Source organism: Podarcis tiliguerta, assembly GCF_965153285.1.
Source record: "Podarcis tiliguerta genome assembly, chromosome: 12".
Taxonomy (NCBI): Eukaryota; Metazoa; Chordata; class Lepidosauria; order Squamata; family Lacertidae; genus Podarcis; species Podarcis tiliguerta.
Window position 1 is genome coordinate 20,490,339 of NC_139545.1, and position 20,007 is coordinate 20,510,345.

At 39.9% G+C, this 20,007-nt stretch overlaps 1 protein-coding gene and 1 long non-coding RNA gene across 18 annotated transcripts in view; one reads left to right on the plus strand and one right to left on the minus strand.

Moving 5' to 3' along the window:
* ZNF385D (zinc finger protein 385D) overlaps positions 1 to 20,007 on the plus strand; it is a 547,534-nt gene that overhangs the window by 468,505 nt on the left and 59,022 nt on the right. The gene's annotated exons all lie outside the window — the stretch shown is intronic.
* LOC310660500 overlaps positions 1 to 20,007 on the minus strand; it is a 133,648-nt gene that overhangs the window by 39,068 nt on the left and 74,573 nt on the right. The window lies entirely within an intron of this gene.

The following is a 20,007-nucleotide window of genomic DNA, read 5'->3' on the forward strand; positions in this document are numbered from 1 at the left end:
AAGATGCTGTCACATAAAAACTACCCTAAACTGTGGAGTATTGATGTGCCACGACTCACCTGGCCTTTCCTGTCTATGCCACAGTGCCCCCTTTTGTACCCCAAAAGGATACAAAATTGTGATTACACAAAGGAAATTACTGGATTCACGTTGTGAGTATTCTGCACATAATGGCTCGCAGAGCAGACCAGCCTCATTATGACCAATGCCACAGTTCAGCCAGCTTGTGTACGTTGGACATACTGTAAATTGTATGAATCAATTTCGGTGCAAAAATCTACAGTGCTGAATTTTCGCTGCTGACTATATTTACTTGGAATAGTGTTTCAGCTTCTCAGAGCTCATATTAATACATGCTAAAAAAGTGCAATTTGGAAACTGAACTAAATACCAATGTTAAGCTATGCTTATCTTGAGCTAAGTGCATTTTTATTCACATTGAAACAATATTTATAAAGGTATGTCACTTTGGATTAAGCTTCTGTTTTGATATGAATTGAAAATGAAGCATTTAAAGGTCTAAAATTGCCATCAGGGACTCACTGCTTCTGCAGATGAAATCCAAAAAGGCAGTTTCAAATGAGTCCCCTGCAGCTCTCAGAAATACGCTTTTTTTTCCTGCAAGAACAAACATACAGGTGTATTCATAGTATTGACCTGCACTCTTGATAGATAGAGCTTTGAAAAAATGAGTTTCGAGTGAAATGACTTACAAATCTTGCTCTGCTAGGTTTCTGCAGGTTTAAGTGTGTAGTTGGAGGGGACACTGCTGCATAAATAGGTTGCATTTGTAGTGAAGCACATTGTTAAAAGCAGAAAACGCCTTCTTGTATGCCTTATAAAGAAGTCTTTAGGGATATTCTGAGAATAGGATTTCTCCTTTCTCCAGCGCTGCTTATTTTCTCTGCATCAGTGGTCTTGTCATGATAATCAACTTTTTTTGTCCCAACCATCAATCACTCTTGATTACAGCTGGGTAGAAGTTCTGTACTGTTGATCAGCTCATCAGTGTGCATAATGTTATACCTGGAGACTAGCGAAAATCATCCCTCAGTGGGAACTCACTTCACAGCTTTTGTCAAAAGTACTTTCATCTATCTATCACTCCCCTTGCTCTTGTCACTTTTCTCTTTGATTGCAGGTCTTGTGAATTCAGATTACTCTTAGTTAGATGGATTTGAATACTGAAATGTCATCCTGGGTTGCAACATGTTTCATTTCACTGTACAAATACCACAGCAATTATTAATACATGAATTACAAATTAAAAGATGACACTGTGCTTTTGCTCAAGGGAAGGAGCAATCTTCACTAATATTTAAGAGTTGACTCAGGGATGTGGTTTAATTTGGTTAAGGTAGCACTTTATAATCAATGTTCACTATAAATAACTAGGTAACTGCTAGCAGGGCAGTGGTTTAATTCAAGGGACGCTAACCTTTTTGGGCCAGCACACACATTTCAGCTTGAGAAACTGTTATGGGTATCATGTGTGTACACACACACACTATTGGCTACAATGGAATGCTTCTTTCAAGCCGAAATTCACTGGTGCAGGGAGGCAGGGGATTCTGTGGGCACCATGAAAGATCTGTGTGGATGCATGGGTACCCGTGGGCATCCTGTTGGTGACCCTTGCTTTAATTTCTTAACAACACAATCCTCCACATGTCTACCCTGAAGCACACTTATTGAATCAAATGGAACTTTTCCCCAGGTAAGTGTTATAGGATTGCAGTGTAAGTGACTAAAGAGTAAATTAATTTCTTTAAATAAATGATGAGCCTACTGTTACTGAAAAATGTGGCAACGCCGGTGCCGATACAGGTTTGTTTGCACAGGCAAGATGTAGGGAGTATTACTCCTCTTAAATACGGTTTTGGCAGCAAATACATGTGACAGGACTTAGAGACAGCTAGCTAATGCCTGCACTGTTGCACGTGAACCCAAATGTTGCATGTTTGAGATACATCTCTCAGCTTTTGTTAGCCACTGACAGTTCAAGAGAACCCAGGAATAGCATCTGGGCCTACCTGCTTACTGGTTCTGGCATTGCCATGTGGCATCCTTTGAGTTGAGTGACCTGACCCACCACTGAGGCGTCTGTTCTTTATGCCTGTGTTTTACCCCTTTACTTGGCAATTTGGTGGGGAAAGAGGGGCAGGTTCTCCCTGCCACTTGTTTTCCTGTGTATGTTAGTGAACCAGCATTCCTCCATGAAACGTGGGAGAGTTCGCTTGCCATTCCACTAAGTGGCGGCTGTAGAGCAACATTCTTTGAACTGCAACAGAACTGTTTAGCCCATGCAGTCTCCCCAGTACCTGTGCTCACAGGAAGTCACCAGCCTTGTACATATCCAAGAATCTGGATCATTGGCTGAGTTCAGCTCAGGTGATGCTATAACCCTGATCTAGAACAGACTCATTAAAGGTACATTAAAGCTGTGGTACTATTCTGGAGCCTCTCCTAGAAGACTCATGAGCCAGTGATGTAGTGCTGTGTTGGAAACTCATTGTGGGCTATTCTAAAGTGTATTTTAGTATGTGTGTATGGATCTGTTTCAAATAGGCCAGAGCTCGATTGAAAGAAGTGATCTGCAGTGCCAGCCGGCGAGTCTACTCAGAAGTAGATCCTATTGATTTTGGGTATAGGATTGCAGCTTTATTCTACTTTAAAACTCACATAACTTTTAATTAGGTATTGCACTTGCTAAATATAGTAGATTCTGATACAGGTTTACTGCTGTAAGCAATGATGCAGATCAATGTGAAGATTTACCAGGGGTCTAGAGGTCATGTAAGCAGGAAAAGAAATACAGGCTACAAAATCACGAGGTATTCTTATGCAACATCAGAAGCATAAGATGTAGCCTTTGGCTAATTAAGCAATCTATGCCCTTTTAAACTGTGTGTGGAGAGGTTATTGTTTTTTGTTTGTTACTATGTTACGTATTTTTGTGTTCTTATCTTGTAAACTGCCCTGTGATCTTCAGGTGAAGGGCAGTATAAAAATTGATTGAATGAATGAATGAATATGGATACAGTAATGTTATATTTCCTATAAATATGATATTTCCAAAGCACCAAGTAGAAATGACAAATTAAAGTATTAGAGAACCACAAAAAAAGGGACTTGATTAAAATCTCATATTTTTTCTCTCTATAAATGGTTTAATTAGTAAAAGCTAGTTTTCCTATTCCTTCTGGCCATATTTTAGGACAGTGATCAATTATGTTAATTACCTTAAGCAATGCTAGGAAACAGATGGTATCAAATTTCCATTAGACCTGCAAAGTTCGGTATCACTTATTCTGTTTCACAGAATATTATAAAACCACTGGCAAATGTTTTCTTTTAATAAGCCAGTAATGTGCATACAGTAATCTTTAAAAGATGAAGCACTCACTCCAGAGAACTTGCTTTGTTGTATTCTAACCTGATGATTTTTCTTAACACAAACTGAATGATCTCAGGGTAGAAAACACTATTTGTCTTCTTGAGTAAATCTTTTCCTTCAACCAGATTTCCATCACTTGCACACACAAACATATTTCACTTTGTAGCACTTTATTTATTTTTTTATGGTTTAATAATCAATATGACCATGTTGTGGTATTAAAAGTTTATAGCAAACTGTATTACTTTTCCAAAGACCTGTCAGTCCTCACTGCTCTTTAAAAGAAAAAAAGAAAAAGAATAAAAAGAAATCTGGCTGCTGTATACTCAGATCTGATATCTCTTTTCTATTATAATCCTAGTTGAACAGATTGCCATAATTTATCTGTCATTATTCATCTATTTATCCTGTAATATAATGTTTCTATCAAAATTGTATGTGGTGATAAATGCTTACAATGAAGCCCATTGTAATGATAAGCAGGTGCAAAGCAACAGCAATAAGTGAATATCAGTATTTGGAGCTGCAGAGAAATATGAAGTATGGCAAATGAAATTTTTATCTCCCTTGAGATGGATTATTGAACATTACTTAAAAATGACAAGGCATTTGATGTTTATTATTCAGGTTCTGCCTGGCCAAATCCATGGTTTATACGCAGTACTAACTGTGGCTTCTTATGTCTAAATCTGATGCCCACATACCTGAACATAAACCTCACTGAAACTGTAGGATTTACTTCTTGAAAGCATAAATAGGATCGTGTTGCACAAGGTTCGCTGTTTGAAGACAATGGCCCAGTTTGCACATAACATTAAACCATGATTACGAAGACAGACCTCAGGAAGGCATGGACTTGTGCACTATTCCCTGTTGTGCCCGCCAGGGTAATATCCTGCTCCCTTTTTAATTTAACCAAAGTTTGGTGTTGTAGCTGAACCCTAAATTGTGATTCGTCTTAACTATATCTTGCTGGAACACGCCAACTTCTTTGACTACGGTTTGCAATTGGTTTGTTTCAACAAATCATGGTTGTAGTCAGAAGTGACTCACCTGGTGAGGTGGAACATTAATGCTAGCCAGTTACCAGGACGGAAGGAAAAGGTGGTGCGGAGGGAAGGAGAACTTTGTGGAGGTACCAGGAGGAGTGCCAGAATGGCTCCACCATTGGGCCCGCACAGCTAATATATTGCCAGCTCTCCCTCTCAGTAAGCTTCAGCAAAGCCACTGTTAAGAAGCTACTGTGGCTCCATCTCACTGGATGAGTTGCTTCTGGTTTTGGCAAATCTGAAACAGAAGCTTCCAAGCGCCTTACAGCTGTGCTTGAGAAAGCGGTGGGAGCACACAAGCCCAAAGCTCACCTAAAGCTTATCATTATGTCCAAACCAACCATGATCAAAGCTTGCCCCTTGCGCATTTTGGTAGACATGCAAATCTGTTTAATTTTAATTTGTTCTTAGCCTGTTGTGGTAGTCCGCACTGTTTCCTCCACAGAATTTCTGGGCTTTTTCTTAAGCTCTAAGCTGGATTTATGGCTTTTAGAAAGTCTGAATGGGCTCTGAATTAGATGTTGATTCAGAGGGCAGGTCCACACAAGGGCAGGAATCCGAATTCAATCCACAGTTTCACAAGCCAAACAGCCAATTCAGTGTGGCTCCTTTGAGTCCTAAAGGACCCAAACCACTGCTTTGTGAGGGCATTTGGAAGCCAATGTGCTAGCAAGGTTTAAGAAGCTATAAGGTGGCCCTGCATATAAACCTTCATCTTCCATCCAAAGCAAAGCCATGTATTGTCCTCCAGGTCTTTTCTCCAGTCTACAGTGAGTGACTGGAAGTGGGAAAGCAGCACAAAGCCCTCCTCCTTTTCCTTCCATTCTGCAAACAAACAGAAACTCTGGATTCCCACCCCAATCCTGCTTGTGTCAGATCACACAGATATTTCTGGTGCCACCTTAACTGAAAAGATTGTAAACAGCAGCACACCAGGGGGAAGCAGGATAGGGTTTGCATTTTGCTGTACATTTTGGGTTTTCCTAGTGTCAGTGTCCCCTGACACCTAGGATTGGGGAAATCCAAATTCACAGGTAGGAAAAATGTGCCATGAGAGAGAGAATTCTGTAAGCACTGATTATTAGAATTTTCGTGCACAGCATCTTGGAAACTTAAAATCATAGAATTGTAGAGTTGGAAGGGACCCTGAGGTTCCTCTAATCCAGTGGTGGCCAAACTCGGCCCTCTAGATGTTTTGGGACTACAATTCCCATCATCCCTGACCACTGGTTCTGTTAGCTAGGGATGATGGGAGTTGTAGTCTCAAAAACATCTGGAGGGCCGAGTTTGGCCACCACTTCTCTAATCCAACCCTCTGCATTGAGGCATGTGATCTCTCTTTCTTACAAAATGTTCAACCACTTTATGGTGTAAACACTATAAAGCAAACACTATAATTTTAACTGGGAAGAGTAGTTGCGACTAGAGCTACTGCGCTATGTTCCTTCCAACACGTTTTTGTTGAATTGCTGGACTAACAGAGGATGACTGCATTTAAATGTGCTGTGTACTGAAACATGAACTGCCTGCAGGAAAAGGCTGGCCTTTAGTTTCACCACAGGGTATTCAGCATGTGCAAAAGTGCATTTACCAAGTGATGAGTGATGGATTGGCATATGGGGTCCTTTGAACTGGGAGTGATTCAGTGTCTGCTTGTGAGATTCTCTTGTATCAACACCAAATAGGATAAGGCAATGCTACACTGATATTTGTGGCCAGTTTCTAATCTGTTTTGCTATGCTTTTTGTGTGTTACTCATGCACTGCAGTCAATGGAGATGCACCAAACAGGGATAAGTAAAGCCAGCCCCTTAATCAATTACAGAAACAAGAAGCACTATCTCTAATTTTCTTTTTAACCTGCATGTTAAATTAATGCCTAAAAAAAAGAAGAGGAGCTGTAACCTTTGCAAATCTTACGCAGCTATGCACATGCAGTTTAATTCGTTCTGTAGGATGAAGCAAATATTGTCAAAGATAATAAGTTCCTTCTGCAGGCTCTTTCAGTTCTAATAAGCTAAATTGGATGATGGCAGGGCCTTAAAAGTATAAAAGAGCTTGAGTCAGGACCATTTTAAATATTATGCGAGTGTAGAGTCTCAACCAAGTAGGATTTGCAGATGTGTCAGAATTATAGGGTGTCTATAATCTTTAGGATATTATCTATTTCCAATTATCTGTTGGATAAATGTGCCTATCTTGTCCATTGTTTTGAAAAAATCTTTAAATTTATCATGGCTGATCTTCCCTAGCCACATGGAAGAGGCGGGACAATTCGAAATGCTGGCAAAAGCAACAGAATTATGTGTTTTCCCACTCAGTTGTAGAGGTGAATAAGGCCCACATCTGTTAGTATCTGCAGAGGCAAAGTGTTCCAAGCAATGTAAAGACCTTTAGTAGGGTTGATATTGGTGGAGGCGCATATTTTAATACATTACTATGCTGCTAGAAAAAGAAGTTCCAATGCTATTTTTTAAAATGTGCTGTACATAGTTTAAGACCTGGAGTGAAACAAAGGAAGGGGGTAAGGACAGATGAGAGATCTCCCCACCCCTAAAAAAAGAAAACCTGCTTGCCTCTCATTGCATGGAACTAGCTTGTATGTGCAAACCTAGGTTCCTGCCACTAAACCTTCTTTGAACTGCAATCCACAGTTCCTCTGCTGAACTCATGGAACCTACACGAGTTAACAATACATGTGCATTAGGTAGGCTGAAAGGAATGTTCCCTTTCAGCTGAATAAACTGTTCCGCTGTAGATTCTAATTCATTCCCAGTGGACAACTTCTTGCCCTACTGGCAAATTTGCACCAGAAAGCCCCTGGCTTAGCTTGCCGGCTTTAAGTCTTTCCCCGACTGGTGATATGCTTGAAGAAGCCTATTAGTTTCACCATGTATAAGAAGCCTGAAGGTGATAATACATCTTAAGTCTGTGAGCTGGAAGGGAAAATATCTGGTTCATATTGGAAATATGATAGACTTTCATTTATTAGTTGTGAGCAGATGTGGCAGTAATCCAGAATCTGGAGCAATTACTGTTAAAGACTGGGTGTATGGGGGGGGGGGAGACTGGGGACATTAAGAACGAACAATGTCATAGCATTGTAGCCTTGGCGGAAAAGTTGCATTGGAATCATTGCAGCCAGAGTGCAGATACATCTCGTATTCTCCTAAGTATTTATGTTGCTTGGCAGAACGGTTGTATGAGTGGGTTGAAGTCATGCCAGGACATTCTTTGCGCTGGAAATGATTTTGCACCAGTGGTATGGTCCTGCTGGACACCACACAAGTTCAGATTAAACTCATGGCAGAGCCTCTGATAAATAGGCACAATGGCCTGCTTCACAAGTGATGCTGAACCAAAGCTAAACCATAGTTCATAAAACAAACCTCACTTAAACTATAAGTCACCCTGCAGATGATCAAACAAACCTTGGGTTGTTTTGTGAAAGTGTGGCTTGTTCCCCCTCTGCTCCTGCCTGCTTACCATCTACCTCTTGCTCCTTCACACACCCTACTTGAAATACCAAAAATCTTTGCAGCACCCGCGCTGTGGGTTAAACCACAGAGCCTAGGGCTTGCCAATCAGAAGGTCGGTGGTTTGAATCCCCGCGACGGGGTGAGCTCCCGTTGCTCGGTCCCTGCTCCTGCCAACCTAGCAGTTCAAAAGCATGAAGTACAAGTAGATAAATAGGTACCGCTCTGGCGGGAAGGTAAATGGCGTTTCTGTGCGCTGCTCTGGTTCCCCAGAAGTGGCTAAGTCATGCTGGGCACATGACCAGGAAGCTGTACGCCGGCTCCCTCGGCCAGTAAAGTGAGATAAGCGCACAACCCCAGAGTCGTTCGCGACTGGACCTTTACCTTTACAGGGGTCAGGGGTCCCTTTACCTTTACCTTTACCTTTACTACTGCTGTGGCTTCACCATGTCCCAATGGCCCATCTCATTGGCTGTCTCTGAGAGTAAGGGTGTAGAAATGTTCTCAGAGCTCTCAGCCTATTGTTTTCAACTGCCAGTTTCCACTCAAAGTTTTTAACTCTTTCCTCTGTCACCTTAAATGTTACTCTGTACCATTACTCCCCACCCTTTAGATGGTACCCAAATCACTCTCCCCCCCCCCCAAAAAAAGTGAAGTGTTTGAATATATCTCATTGGGAAGACACAATCAAACATTGTGGCAAACATTCTGGAAAAGAAAAAAATTGGAGAGAAGGAACTCAAGCTCTTTAGCAGGCAAGATCTTATGTCCCATAACTTGACATTTCTCTCTTGAGGGAAAAGATTGAAGGGTGGGACCACATTGTGTCCATGTGTTTATAAAGTTTGGGTTTGTTCCAAGGGAGTCTGTGCTGCTGCTGCTAACATCCCTGCTGCTTTTGGGAGGGGGGACTTAAGATAAATATGTGGTGGGTGGGTGTGTTGCATACTTAACCATGTGACTATCTCAACTGAGGTTTTCTTGCTTTTAAAACATTTTTAAAAGCACCATGCTAATTTGAACAGCCATGATTTGTAAAGTGCTAGCAGCAGTTTGTTTTTTAAAAAGTTGAGTAAAACATTTGAGTAAAGTGATGAAAGCTGGTCATAAAGGACAACAGCCCCTTTAACATTCTGTTTAAGCTTTTCTCTCCACATCCCAGCTGTGCAGTAAAGGCAGATCACAGCGAAGAAACCTCTGTAAAGAGATGCAATCTGTTAAGAAGGGACAGAAGTCCTTTAAGATGCTGGGTGTAGAGGTGTTGAGTGAGGAAAAGATCATTTTACCAGGCAGACCTAGCAATGATATCATCTTTGCTAACACACCCAGCAAGAGCTGCTGGGTAATTTCATTTTTCAGCCACTCTTGGTATCATCTCTGTAGCTTACAGTGCAATGTGAATGGGACAAACAAACAAACATATACTTAAGCCATAGTTCAGAATCTGTCTGAGTTCACATTAAACCATAGTTTAGGTCAGGTTATTTTTTTGCTAACAAACCATAGCAAATAAAACATAGTTAAGGCACTGTGCTGGATTTGCACATAATACTAAGCCATGGTTTATTAAGTACTGTTTATGTAAACCACGGTTTAACACTAAGTGCAAACCAGGCCACTGAGTCAGAAACCATGAAGAGTAAATAGATAAGCACAATGAACAGTGTTGTGCATATCTAATAATTGTTTCACCACATATTTTGCTCTAACTCACATTTGCAAGGAATGTCAGTTCCCCATTTTACAGAAGACAGAACCTCTGGAAGATGTGCTTTATGTAGCTAAATTATTACTTGGAAAGAATGGTATTTCAAAAATACTTAAAGCAAATCATAATTAATAGGCCCACCCACTAAAACTAATGAGAGAAGTATGTGACATTTGCTATTACCAAAATGCTTTCCAGAATGCTGGGCTTTTTGTATAGTTTGTGGTTTGGTAAGCAGAGATATTCTGCAAGGTTAGGCATTTGTTAGTGAAGTTCTTTCAGTAGAAAGGAGACCTGCGGAATTTGTTCATTATTCAAAACTAAAATACATCCAAGGGATAAATCTGCACATTATGGTGAAACTAATCAGTTACAATGCTGTGATAGGATAATGATTAAAAGTAAAATATTATCTTAACGAATCAAGACACGCAGAGGAAGAAGACACTGGACAAGAGGAAGCAGAGCAGAAGTCATATAATAAAGTTGCATTGTTTGTAAGGTTGAGTTTTGGATGGTCTGCAAAGTGGAGGTTGGTCACTCACCTGCCTAATGTGAAACTCGTAATGACAGGAAATAACTACATTGCACAATATCAGACAATGTGCCATTGAATGTACTTGTTGAGAACAGAGTGGCTGTGTTCAAGTGCTATGGTTTTCTATCATTACCTAACATGAGCGTTACTTAATACAAGCACAGTTTTCTCAATGGATTATCTCTTGCTTTTTAAATTAAATTATGTGAATGGGGTCTAGCCCTATCAGCTGTCAGGATGGGAGACAGTAGTAGTTGATCAGGTGAAGTGGATGGTTATGACTACGCTGCTGAGTGGGGGGGGGGGGGGGATGAATGAATTCCTATGCCCCACAAATAACCCAGAGATGCATTTTAAATAAAAGGGCACATTCTACTCATGGGGAAAAAACACGCTGATTCCCAGACCGTCCGCGGGCTGGATTGAGAATGCGATTGGGCTGCATCTGGCCCCTGGGCCTTAGGTTGCCTACCCCTGGTATGTATGTGTGTGTATATATATATATATGTGTGTGTGTGTGTGTGTGTGTGTGTGTGTGTGTGGATAGATAGATAGATAGATAGATGATAGATAGATAGATAGATAGATAGATAGCAATGGATATCTTTCCGCTGACAGGACTCAAGGCAACTTACAGATAGAAACAATTGCCCAAAACATAGCTACCCTCTATACCATTTCCCCAGCCCCCACTAACTGAAGACTGACTAAGAACCACGTCGGCTCCTCTGAGAAGGAAATTTTGCACATACCGGTATAAATAATGTGGCTTCACAACTGCTGCATTTTTTTCCCATTTGAGGAGGGGATTTTATGTAAGACTGCAGATCTAAGTGGAGTGATTTATTACTATAAACAAGATGGGTAGACAACCAACACTGAAAACAGCTTGACCACCTGCATCTCATGCAGTGGTGGAGCTACTTAAAATTAGTTTGGCCTGACCACTTTCTTACAAATAAGGGCTTATCCACATTTCTTCTTGTCCCACTGCTTTCTCCCAGGGAAAACTGCTCTCTAGCACTCATTCAGAGCAAATGGCTTGACATTTCTGGATTGACATTTGCTCTGACTCAGAGCTCAAGAGTGGATTTTCCCTGGGAATGGAGCAAAGCAAGGACAAAACCGCTCGGACCCATGCCTAGAAAGTGCGGGTCAAGCAGAAAACTGCTCACACCTGAGACAAGCAGAAATGTGGATGAAGGACACCTCATGTTTAAAAGCCCCCAGTTCCAACCTTATACTATTGGATCAAATGGCTACTAGTCCTAAAAAGTAAATAAATCAAGATTAAGGTAAAGATTTGGAATCAGTGCAGGAAACATAAACCAAATGATTTAAATGAATGGTATAGGTGATTCCCTTGAAGAGTTTTTTGAATATCTACTTAAACAAAATGCTAGATGAAAAAAATTGGGTGTAGTCAGACTTTTTCAACAACACAATCTAACAGTTATACCTCTCCTAATTCTATTCTGTGATTCCCACCCAACGCCCATTTTGTCCATGATTTTGAAATATCCTGCATGATTTTTGTCAATTCTGGGTGGTTGTGTCTCATAAAAAATATGCCAATTGTTCCCCCGCCCCTGGAGGAAATTAGTGAGTAATGAGAAAGCAAGGTTTAGATTTAGATGTTTCAGAACAGTTAATTTAAAGTTGTGTAACATTCTTATGAAGAACTACTTTTTAAAACTCCCAGTTTTGACACAGGAGGACTTGTCAAGTAATTTGTTCATGGTTGGTTTTCATGATAGATTTCAAGGGAAATTAAAATATTCACGGAAATAGCTCATTCTTGAAGTTGCTTTGTTGTCTTTCACACATTAAATTAGCTCATTACTGCTGTATATATAGTGGGGAAAAGCATCTGTTTACACGGTTAATAATATTAAAATTACTTACAAGTAACAGAATAAGCAGCAATTTGCAAAAGCTAATCATATTTGTGCACTCCTCTGCAAAAAGTAAACTGTTAATACCTACCCACAGGGGAAAATACTTGCTGGCTGAAGCCTTTTCATTTTATCATTAAGGGTAATATACTGAATACAGAATGCCTCGAAAGCAGAGAAAGAGTGACAAAAATATAACAATTTTCTTTCCAGCAGTGAATGGTGTGAACACTTCTGTTATTAAGAAGGTCAGCTGCTTATTCAAAGATTGTATGGATCCAATCTCTTGAATTGCCCCAACTGAGTTTGTTCAATCTGAATGCTGGTATTTTGTCCTCACAGATTCAAGTAAGATTTGGAAATAGCTCACTCTTGAAGTTCCTTTGGAAAACCTCCTATAATTTCAGCAATTTAGGCTACAATGAAGACTAAGTATTCCAAATATTGACTAGCAGATGGTGGAGGGAGAAAATTAAAAGCTCTCCTTGCTCTGTAAGCCAAACCTCATACTTTGGCTTTGCATTTTCCTCTAAGGGAAGTTTGAGATGTGATCAGATGCTTCAACAATCAGATATGTGAGTGCATTACATGTCTGTTTCCATTATAATGCCATAAATGCCATGTGGTGTATTGAGTTACTGTTCTGTTCATCCTTAGAATAATAGATATCAAGCTGTCTACTTGCGGGACGTAAAAACATTTTCTCTGTGCCAAAAGTGAATCTGAAATGGAACTGGAGACCCTCAACTTCCATTAATATTAGGGCATGTTCATAAGCCATATGCCTCTGAATATTAGTTCTAGGGGAACAACAATGAGGGAGAGAGTTACTGTATTTCCTTCAAGTCTTTCTTGTGGGCTTTCTGGAAGCTCCCAATTACGCACTATAGGAACAGGATTAGACTGACCATGTGGAAAAGAAGCCAGGGTTCCTGCACTTTAATAATTGTGTAGATGAGAGGACTCCAGCGAAATATAGCCTGCATGACCACCCTAAACTAGATGCTGAATTAGATGGGTTTTTGGTCTGATCTAACAAGCCTTAATGCAGGGTGATGGCTTCATTAATTTTATTGGAGGGTCGGTTTTTGTGTTGACTGGTAAGGAGTCAGATGGAGCTCCAGGTCATATAGCAAATGCCGTTGGGGGGCAATCATGTTGTATTCAAAGCATCCCAGATGCCATTAAATTTGTGCAAGATTTTTTTTCTTCCATATATATGTTGTTTGCTCTCAGAATGCCAGTTCTAGTAGTTCTGTTACTCAGTCATCAGTGTCAGATGGAAACTGAGATTCCCAAACATGCAAAAAAGCAGTCTCTTAGCAACTAAGACAACACACATTAATCCAAGCTGCATGCATCTTATCAACGGCCCATGCAGTCAGAATGTAACTAAGCACCAAATCAGAAAGCACAATATTCAGAATTTGTGCCTAGTATGTGGTTGGTTTTTGAGGTTCGCCGCCAACTTGCAAGGTTCATGTACCTGACAAAGTGGGGGTTTGAACCACAGACGCTTTTTGTTGCAGAAATCTGTTGCAGGTGTCTCAGGGTTCTTTAAATATGCAAAATGCTCCTTTTAGGGTGACCAGAAAAGGACAACCTGATCATCCTAGTTTGGATTTACCATTCCTTTATTTTCATATAATCAAGGAATAAAAGGACAAATGATTAAACCCGATATATTTTTTTTGTCAGTGATCCTGCATTATTTCTGATACTCTTTTTTATATTCCTCATGCCACTTTTCTTCCTTTTTCATTTCGGAGTTGAGACCCAATCACAGCTCTTTAATTCCAAGTTCAGCAAAGCTGCTGTTTTGATTGTATCCGGACAAAAGAAGTGGTTTCCCTAGCAACAGGTACAAGGTGAAAACACTCAAGTTGGCAACATTATTCTCACCCACTCAAGTTTCGTTTATTTATTTTGTTCACAAGATAAAGAACAGTCAATAGGAAGTTTTCAGCTAAACTGAGAGGAGAGACTTAAGGGCAGGTAAGTGTGCTCCCATTTTGCTTCAGCTGGAGCTGTTACAAAGATTTCTGCTTTAAATTGAGTTTTAGGAAAGCATTAGTTTTATGTAAGGTGCCATGATATTCTTTTCAACTAAAATTAATGAGAATTAGTGAGTGGCTGGGGAAACCCAGCCAGATGGGTGAGGTATAAATAATAAATTATTATTATTATTATTATTATTATTATTATTATTATTATTAGCTGCTTTTCTTCTTGTATCATCTCTAGAAAATTGTTCTTTTTACTTTAAATATTAATTTTAAGAAATGTCTCATAATTCTTGGGTGTTATATGAATGTGTGTGTGTTCCCAGTTTTGTAGTTCGGATGTTAGTTCCCATCCGCCAAACATGCACATAGAACGGTTTTCCTTGATTTTATTTATATTAATACAGGTGTTCAACATGCACAATTCTAACTTCACATGTAGAGAGAGAAAACCACATCCTCATTTGCAGGTCAATGCTTTTGTTTCAGAATGTGTAACTCAAAAATTAGAGTGAAATTTAACTCGGAAAATAAATGAAAGGTTTAGATGACCATGTGAACTGTATATGTTGAAATTGTGCTTCTTCCCCCACCGAAACCATGGAGGTTTCCATTTGATTGGCAATTTATCCAGTGTTTAATAAAGTCTCCTTGTGAAAACTTTCCACCCATTGAAACAGGTGCTATTTTACTTGTTGAAATCACTGTCACAAAGAAAGGTAGCATTATGGAAGGCTGAATAAATCAGCCAATCAGATGATAATTGCAGTTGCTACATGAGGGAGAAGAAAATTGGGCTGCATGTTCCACCCCCAGTTCATTTTGATTTTCTAGAGGAGCAGCTTTCTGGAGCTGTAACAGTGGGGGAATATACATAAAGTAGCTCGTTACTGGAGGGCCTCCTACATTAAGGTTATGCACTTGATTCCGAAATAGCAGAGGTTTTTAGATTTCAAATATTTCTAACATTAAAACACATCTAACAAAATGTAATTACGGTTAATTTAAAAGTCTGGAGGTTGGGTGTACCAAAGGGCAAGTACATTTTGAATATCCATAAATGAATGAGGGATACATAATATATAGTAATTTCAGGGTAGCAGCCTCAGTGCTGATGACTGCAAAATTGCAAAACATTGGTTCTGCAGTGTGAATAACTGAATATGAAAATTGTGTGTGTAGGAGGGCTTCTTGTTGCTGCTTTGCTGATTCTATTTTGCACCAAATGAAAGGCAGAAGTTGGGGGAAATCTAGAGATCTCTTATCCACACTTAACTTTTGCCCCACACTTTCTAGGCACAAGTGTGCACTTTAAAGTTCCCTGTCTGAGCACTTTTTTTGCCTCACCCCTTTCGCCAGGAAAGCTTGCTCTTTAATGCTGAATCAAAGCAAATGGCAGTTTGGGCTTTGTGCAGATTGCTGGTCACTCTGGTTCAGCAGTAAAGGGCAGGTTTTCACAGGGAAAGTGCTTCAGAATTTTGTCTGTTAAAACTCCTGATAGTCTTTCCAAAAAATGTTGTTTCAGTATATGTTTCTTGTACCTTTCTTTACTCCCTGGACTCATAAGACAACAACTAGTTATGCACCTGTGCACTTACCTGTCTGCGGACAAACGTTGGCTCCCTCGGTCAGTAAAGCGAGATGAGCGCCGCAACCCCAGAGTTGTTCTTGACTGGACTTAACTGTCAGGGGTCCTTTACCTTTAATTTAGCAGTGCAACAGAGTGTTTTATGCCTTAGTCATGTAGGAGTTCATACTTAAAGGTAAAGGTACACCTGACCGTTAGGTCCAGTCGTGGACGACTCTGGGGTTGCGGAGCTCGTGTCGCTTTACTGGCCGAGGGAGCCGGCGTTTGTCTGCAGACAGCTTCCGAGTCATGTGGCCAGCATGACTAAGCCGCTTTTGGCAAACCAGAGCAGTGCATGGAAATGCCATTTACCTTCCCACCAGAGTGGTACCTATTTATCTACTTGCACTTTTGACGTGCTTTCGAACTGCTAGGTGGGCAGGAGCTGGGACCGAACAACGGGAGCTCACCCCGTCGCGGGGATTCGAACCGCCAACCTTCTGATCGGCAAGCCCTAGGCTCTGTTGTTTAGAACACAGCGCCACCAATGTCCCAGGAGTTCATACTTAAGTTTGTCTTTTTCCACTTTAAAATACTCTTAAGTCAGTTTTCCTTCTAGCAATTTTAGTATTAGGCAGACATGTTGGTATGGCTAATAACTTTCAAAACCTTCTCAGTCATTACTCAGTTGAAGACTTCTTGTGCAAGTTATTGATTAGATGATTGAAGAGTAAAGAAATTGTATGTTGAATAAAAATAAAAGATAAGCAATAGTGTTGAACTAATCCTTACACTTGTTGTAAGTCCTGAACCAGTATCAATAATTCACACACACAGTATAAGTAAAATGAAAATAGATCCACATTGTAGATACCTTAGTTGTTGTTGTTTGGCTGGTGGTGGGACAGAGGTCCTACAATGTGCAGGAACAGGAAGCCATCAAATCTTCCTTTGTTAATTTGATTTTCACACCACCTTATTATGCCTGTGATTCGCAGATGCAGGTAAAATTAAACAATATATTCTAAACTCACAGTGACAAAAGGTTTCTTACGGATTGCCACATAAATGCAAGCACTGCTTTCTTGCATAGCACTAGTCTTTCTAGAAGATTGCTATAAATGATTTTAAAATTCCTTTTCAATGTACTTTTCATTTTCTGCCACTATTATCTTAAGGAATGTCACAGTATGTATGCTTCTTTCCAACCCTGGATAAAAAAGGTGCAATCAGTCATCCAGTCTCCTTCCACAGTTCTGCATCAGGGTTTCCACTCAGGTTCAAGCTGTGGCTCCATTTTTCCTTTTCTGCATGACATTCTGGCATAATTACATCCCCCCCCCCAATCTGTCAGATTTTAGCCCTTTTGCTTCAAGAAGATGGCATTTTATGGTGAAGCTTGTTGTCTCTTTCCCTCCATTTTTTGTAATTTTAACTTGGTAAATTAAATTATTCAGCCAAATATTACTATTGTGTATTGCACAAATATCATAGGGGAATGCAGTATAATAGAATTATAGAACTGAGGAGTTGAAAGGGACCCAGAGGGTCATCAAGTACAACCCCCTGCAATTCAGGAATCTCAACTAAAGCATCCGTGATAGATGGCTATGCAACCTCTGCTCAAAAACAACCAGTGAAGGAAAGTCCACCACCGTCCGATCCGATCTTTCCATTCTTACAATTTACTTTACAGGAAAACACAATGACATATTATTATTATTATTGCTGTTTTTTAATTATTATTATTATTATTATTATTATTATTATTATTATTATATTTTCCAGTTCAACTCTAAAGATTCAAGAAGGAATCTCTGGTGTAGTTTTATTTAAAAACTGGTTAAATCTGTTGGCGAACAATCTATCTTTCCCACATAGAAGTACCATTAAACTGCCAACTCTACTTATCTTGAAACAACCTTAAATGCCTTCATATCCCTATGGAAATTAAAGATTTACATTCTGAAACTTTAACACAAGGCATTTAAATGCATCTGAGAGTAGGGGAAGTTCCAGCACTCCGTGGGACGTTTGCTCTTCAGTTTTACCTGTGCGCTGAGAGCAGTTTCATTTTATATTTCAGAAGACATAAATCTGATAAATTCCAATCCAGTGCGTTATGATGTATTTTTATGCCTGTGTACCTTTCACTGAAGTTGGGGTGTGGGATCAGACTGGACTCAGCATAGGAATAAGTGTTGTATAATCCGTTAGTAAAAAAGATAACAGTGGACAACTTGAACTAATCAAATAAGATGGAAATTAACACAGGCAAAATAATTATGACAGTTTTATTTTGATGGAATACTGAGTCAATTAGACAGTATTGAAATCTAGTTCCAATTAGAGAACAGCTTAAGAAAAACCCCAACGCTGTTGGACTACGGAAACAAACACATGGCAATGATGACGTGAATGTTTATGATATGCTGCCATTTTATTTATGCCATCCTAACCTAACATTGGTCTTTCAATTTAATAGCGATTAACACCTCTTAACTGTTCACATTTGGCTTACAGTATGTCTCTTAATGTTATGTGTTGTTTGAAAACCGTAAAAGATGCATGATTGTGCTGTTTTTTTTCAAGTTGTTTCTAATTAATATCTCCACTGTCCAGTGTTCTTTCAATAAGGGTACCTGCCACAATACCTTAAAAAAAAAGATCATTGATACTTTTGACTATGAGCACAGCTGAATAGTCCTCTGTAGTCAAGCTGCACAAATTTTTAAGTGACCTGCCCTTTAGCAATGATAGTCACTACTTAAGCATTTGGTTTTGTACATAAAGATTTGCTACATTGCAGTTCGGAATAATAGACCAGTTTCTGTAGATAAACAAGTGTAGTGTAGATAAACTACTGTTTATCCAGCTGTTAGGTAAATGAAAGCATAGGCTCAGTGATTACAGCATGACCTTATATCTTGGTGAGCACTGATATGGTGTTCCATGTGACATGACCTATTCTCTTTAATCTTAGGAATGCTCCGCAAATTCCCCTTTCAAGCTGTATTCAAAGTTTGCCCTGAAATATCATCTCCACTCATGAAAGAATAATAAGTAATCCACGCACGTGTGGATGATCTCATTGTATAAACCAGAGCATTTAGATCACACTTCTGTATAAAGAAGGCGCAAACCCAATTCAGACTGTACGCTCTTCCATGCATGGTGAAATGTAATATTTCACCAGCTCTTCATGTGGCTGTTCCATCTCCAAGATCACCAGGTCTCCCCAGATCAATATGGCTGAGGCCTGAAAAACATGATCAATATCCCAAAGAGCCTACATGCATTGGATTTTACACATGCAAACCCTAACAAAGCGCTACATTCACAGGTGGACAGCAGGTTAGAGAAGTGGACTGGATGGGCAAGGAGAAAAGGCATGTACAAAGGAGTGAGATTGGGGAGAGTACCATTTCACCCGGATAGTGAATTAGCAAAGTATCTGCCATATAAGGAAGGGAAGGCTTGTGCACTGCAAGTGTATTGCAGTAGGAGCCATGTCAGCAAAGTTTAGATACACAGTGTCACACAGAGGCAAGATTTGCTTCTATAACAACAGTCCCAAGATTCTGCATTTTCCTATAGTTGTGAATGGCAACCATTCATTTGTATCGGAGAAAATAAAGGGGTACACTCAGATACACCATTGAGGTATGTGAGGGGAACCTAACCTAATCTCTTACCTTATCTCTTACACCAGTAATTATTGCAGCCATTTAGAATTCAGCCATTTCCTATCTGCAGAGATCCATTCTGCTCTCTGGATTTAGTCCCCCCCCCCCCCCCTCAGGCTAGGGACAAATTGGTCTTTTCGTACCAGATACCACCCACACACCCACATATATTTTAACTGAGTTGTGGTCTTCGCAACCAAGTGGCCTTCACTAGCAAGATAACTTGAACAATGGGGCAAGAGATTTAAGTCAGAGTTGCTCACCATGTTTCCAATATTGACAGAGTTGGAGTGAAGTCATGACTACTTTGGAATGCCAGTTCTGCAATGAAGTAGACGAGCATGGCTGCTTCATTTGATGAATTTCAAGGGGTTATCTTACCACATGTGAGCCCTCCTGGATAGAGGGTATAGGTGTTTTTACTATATGCAAGCATTAGCCGGTCAACAGGAAGGAAACCCACATGTGCTAAGCTAATCCCTTGACAATTACCGTCCACTATGTCCCCTACAAATTAGTCATAGTTGCACTCTAACTCCACCAAAAAGCTTCACCATCTGGAGATGTTGCAAGTTTTAGCACTGTGTTTCAAAGCAATTTCACTCATTTTGAATTTTGCAAAAAGGCCTTGGTTTGGTCGAAGGCTGACTATTTTTTGCATTGCAAAGTTAGGCATGATTTCCCTTTTG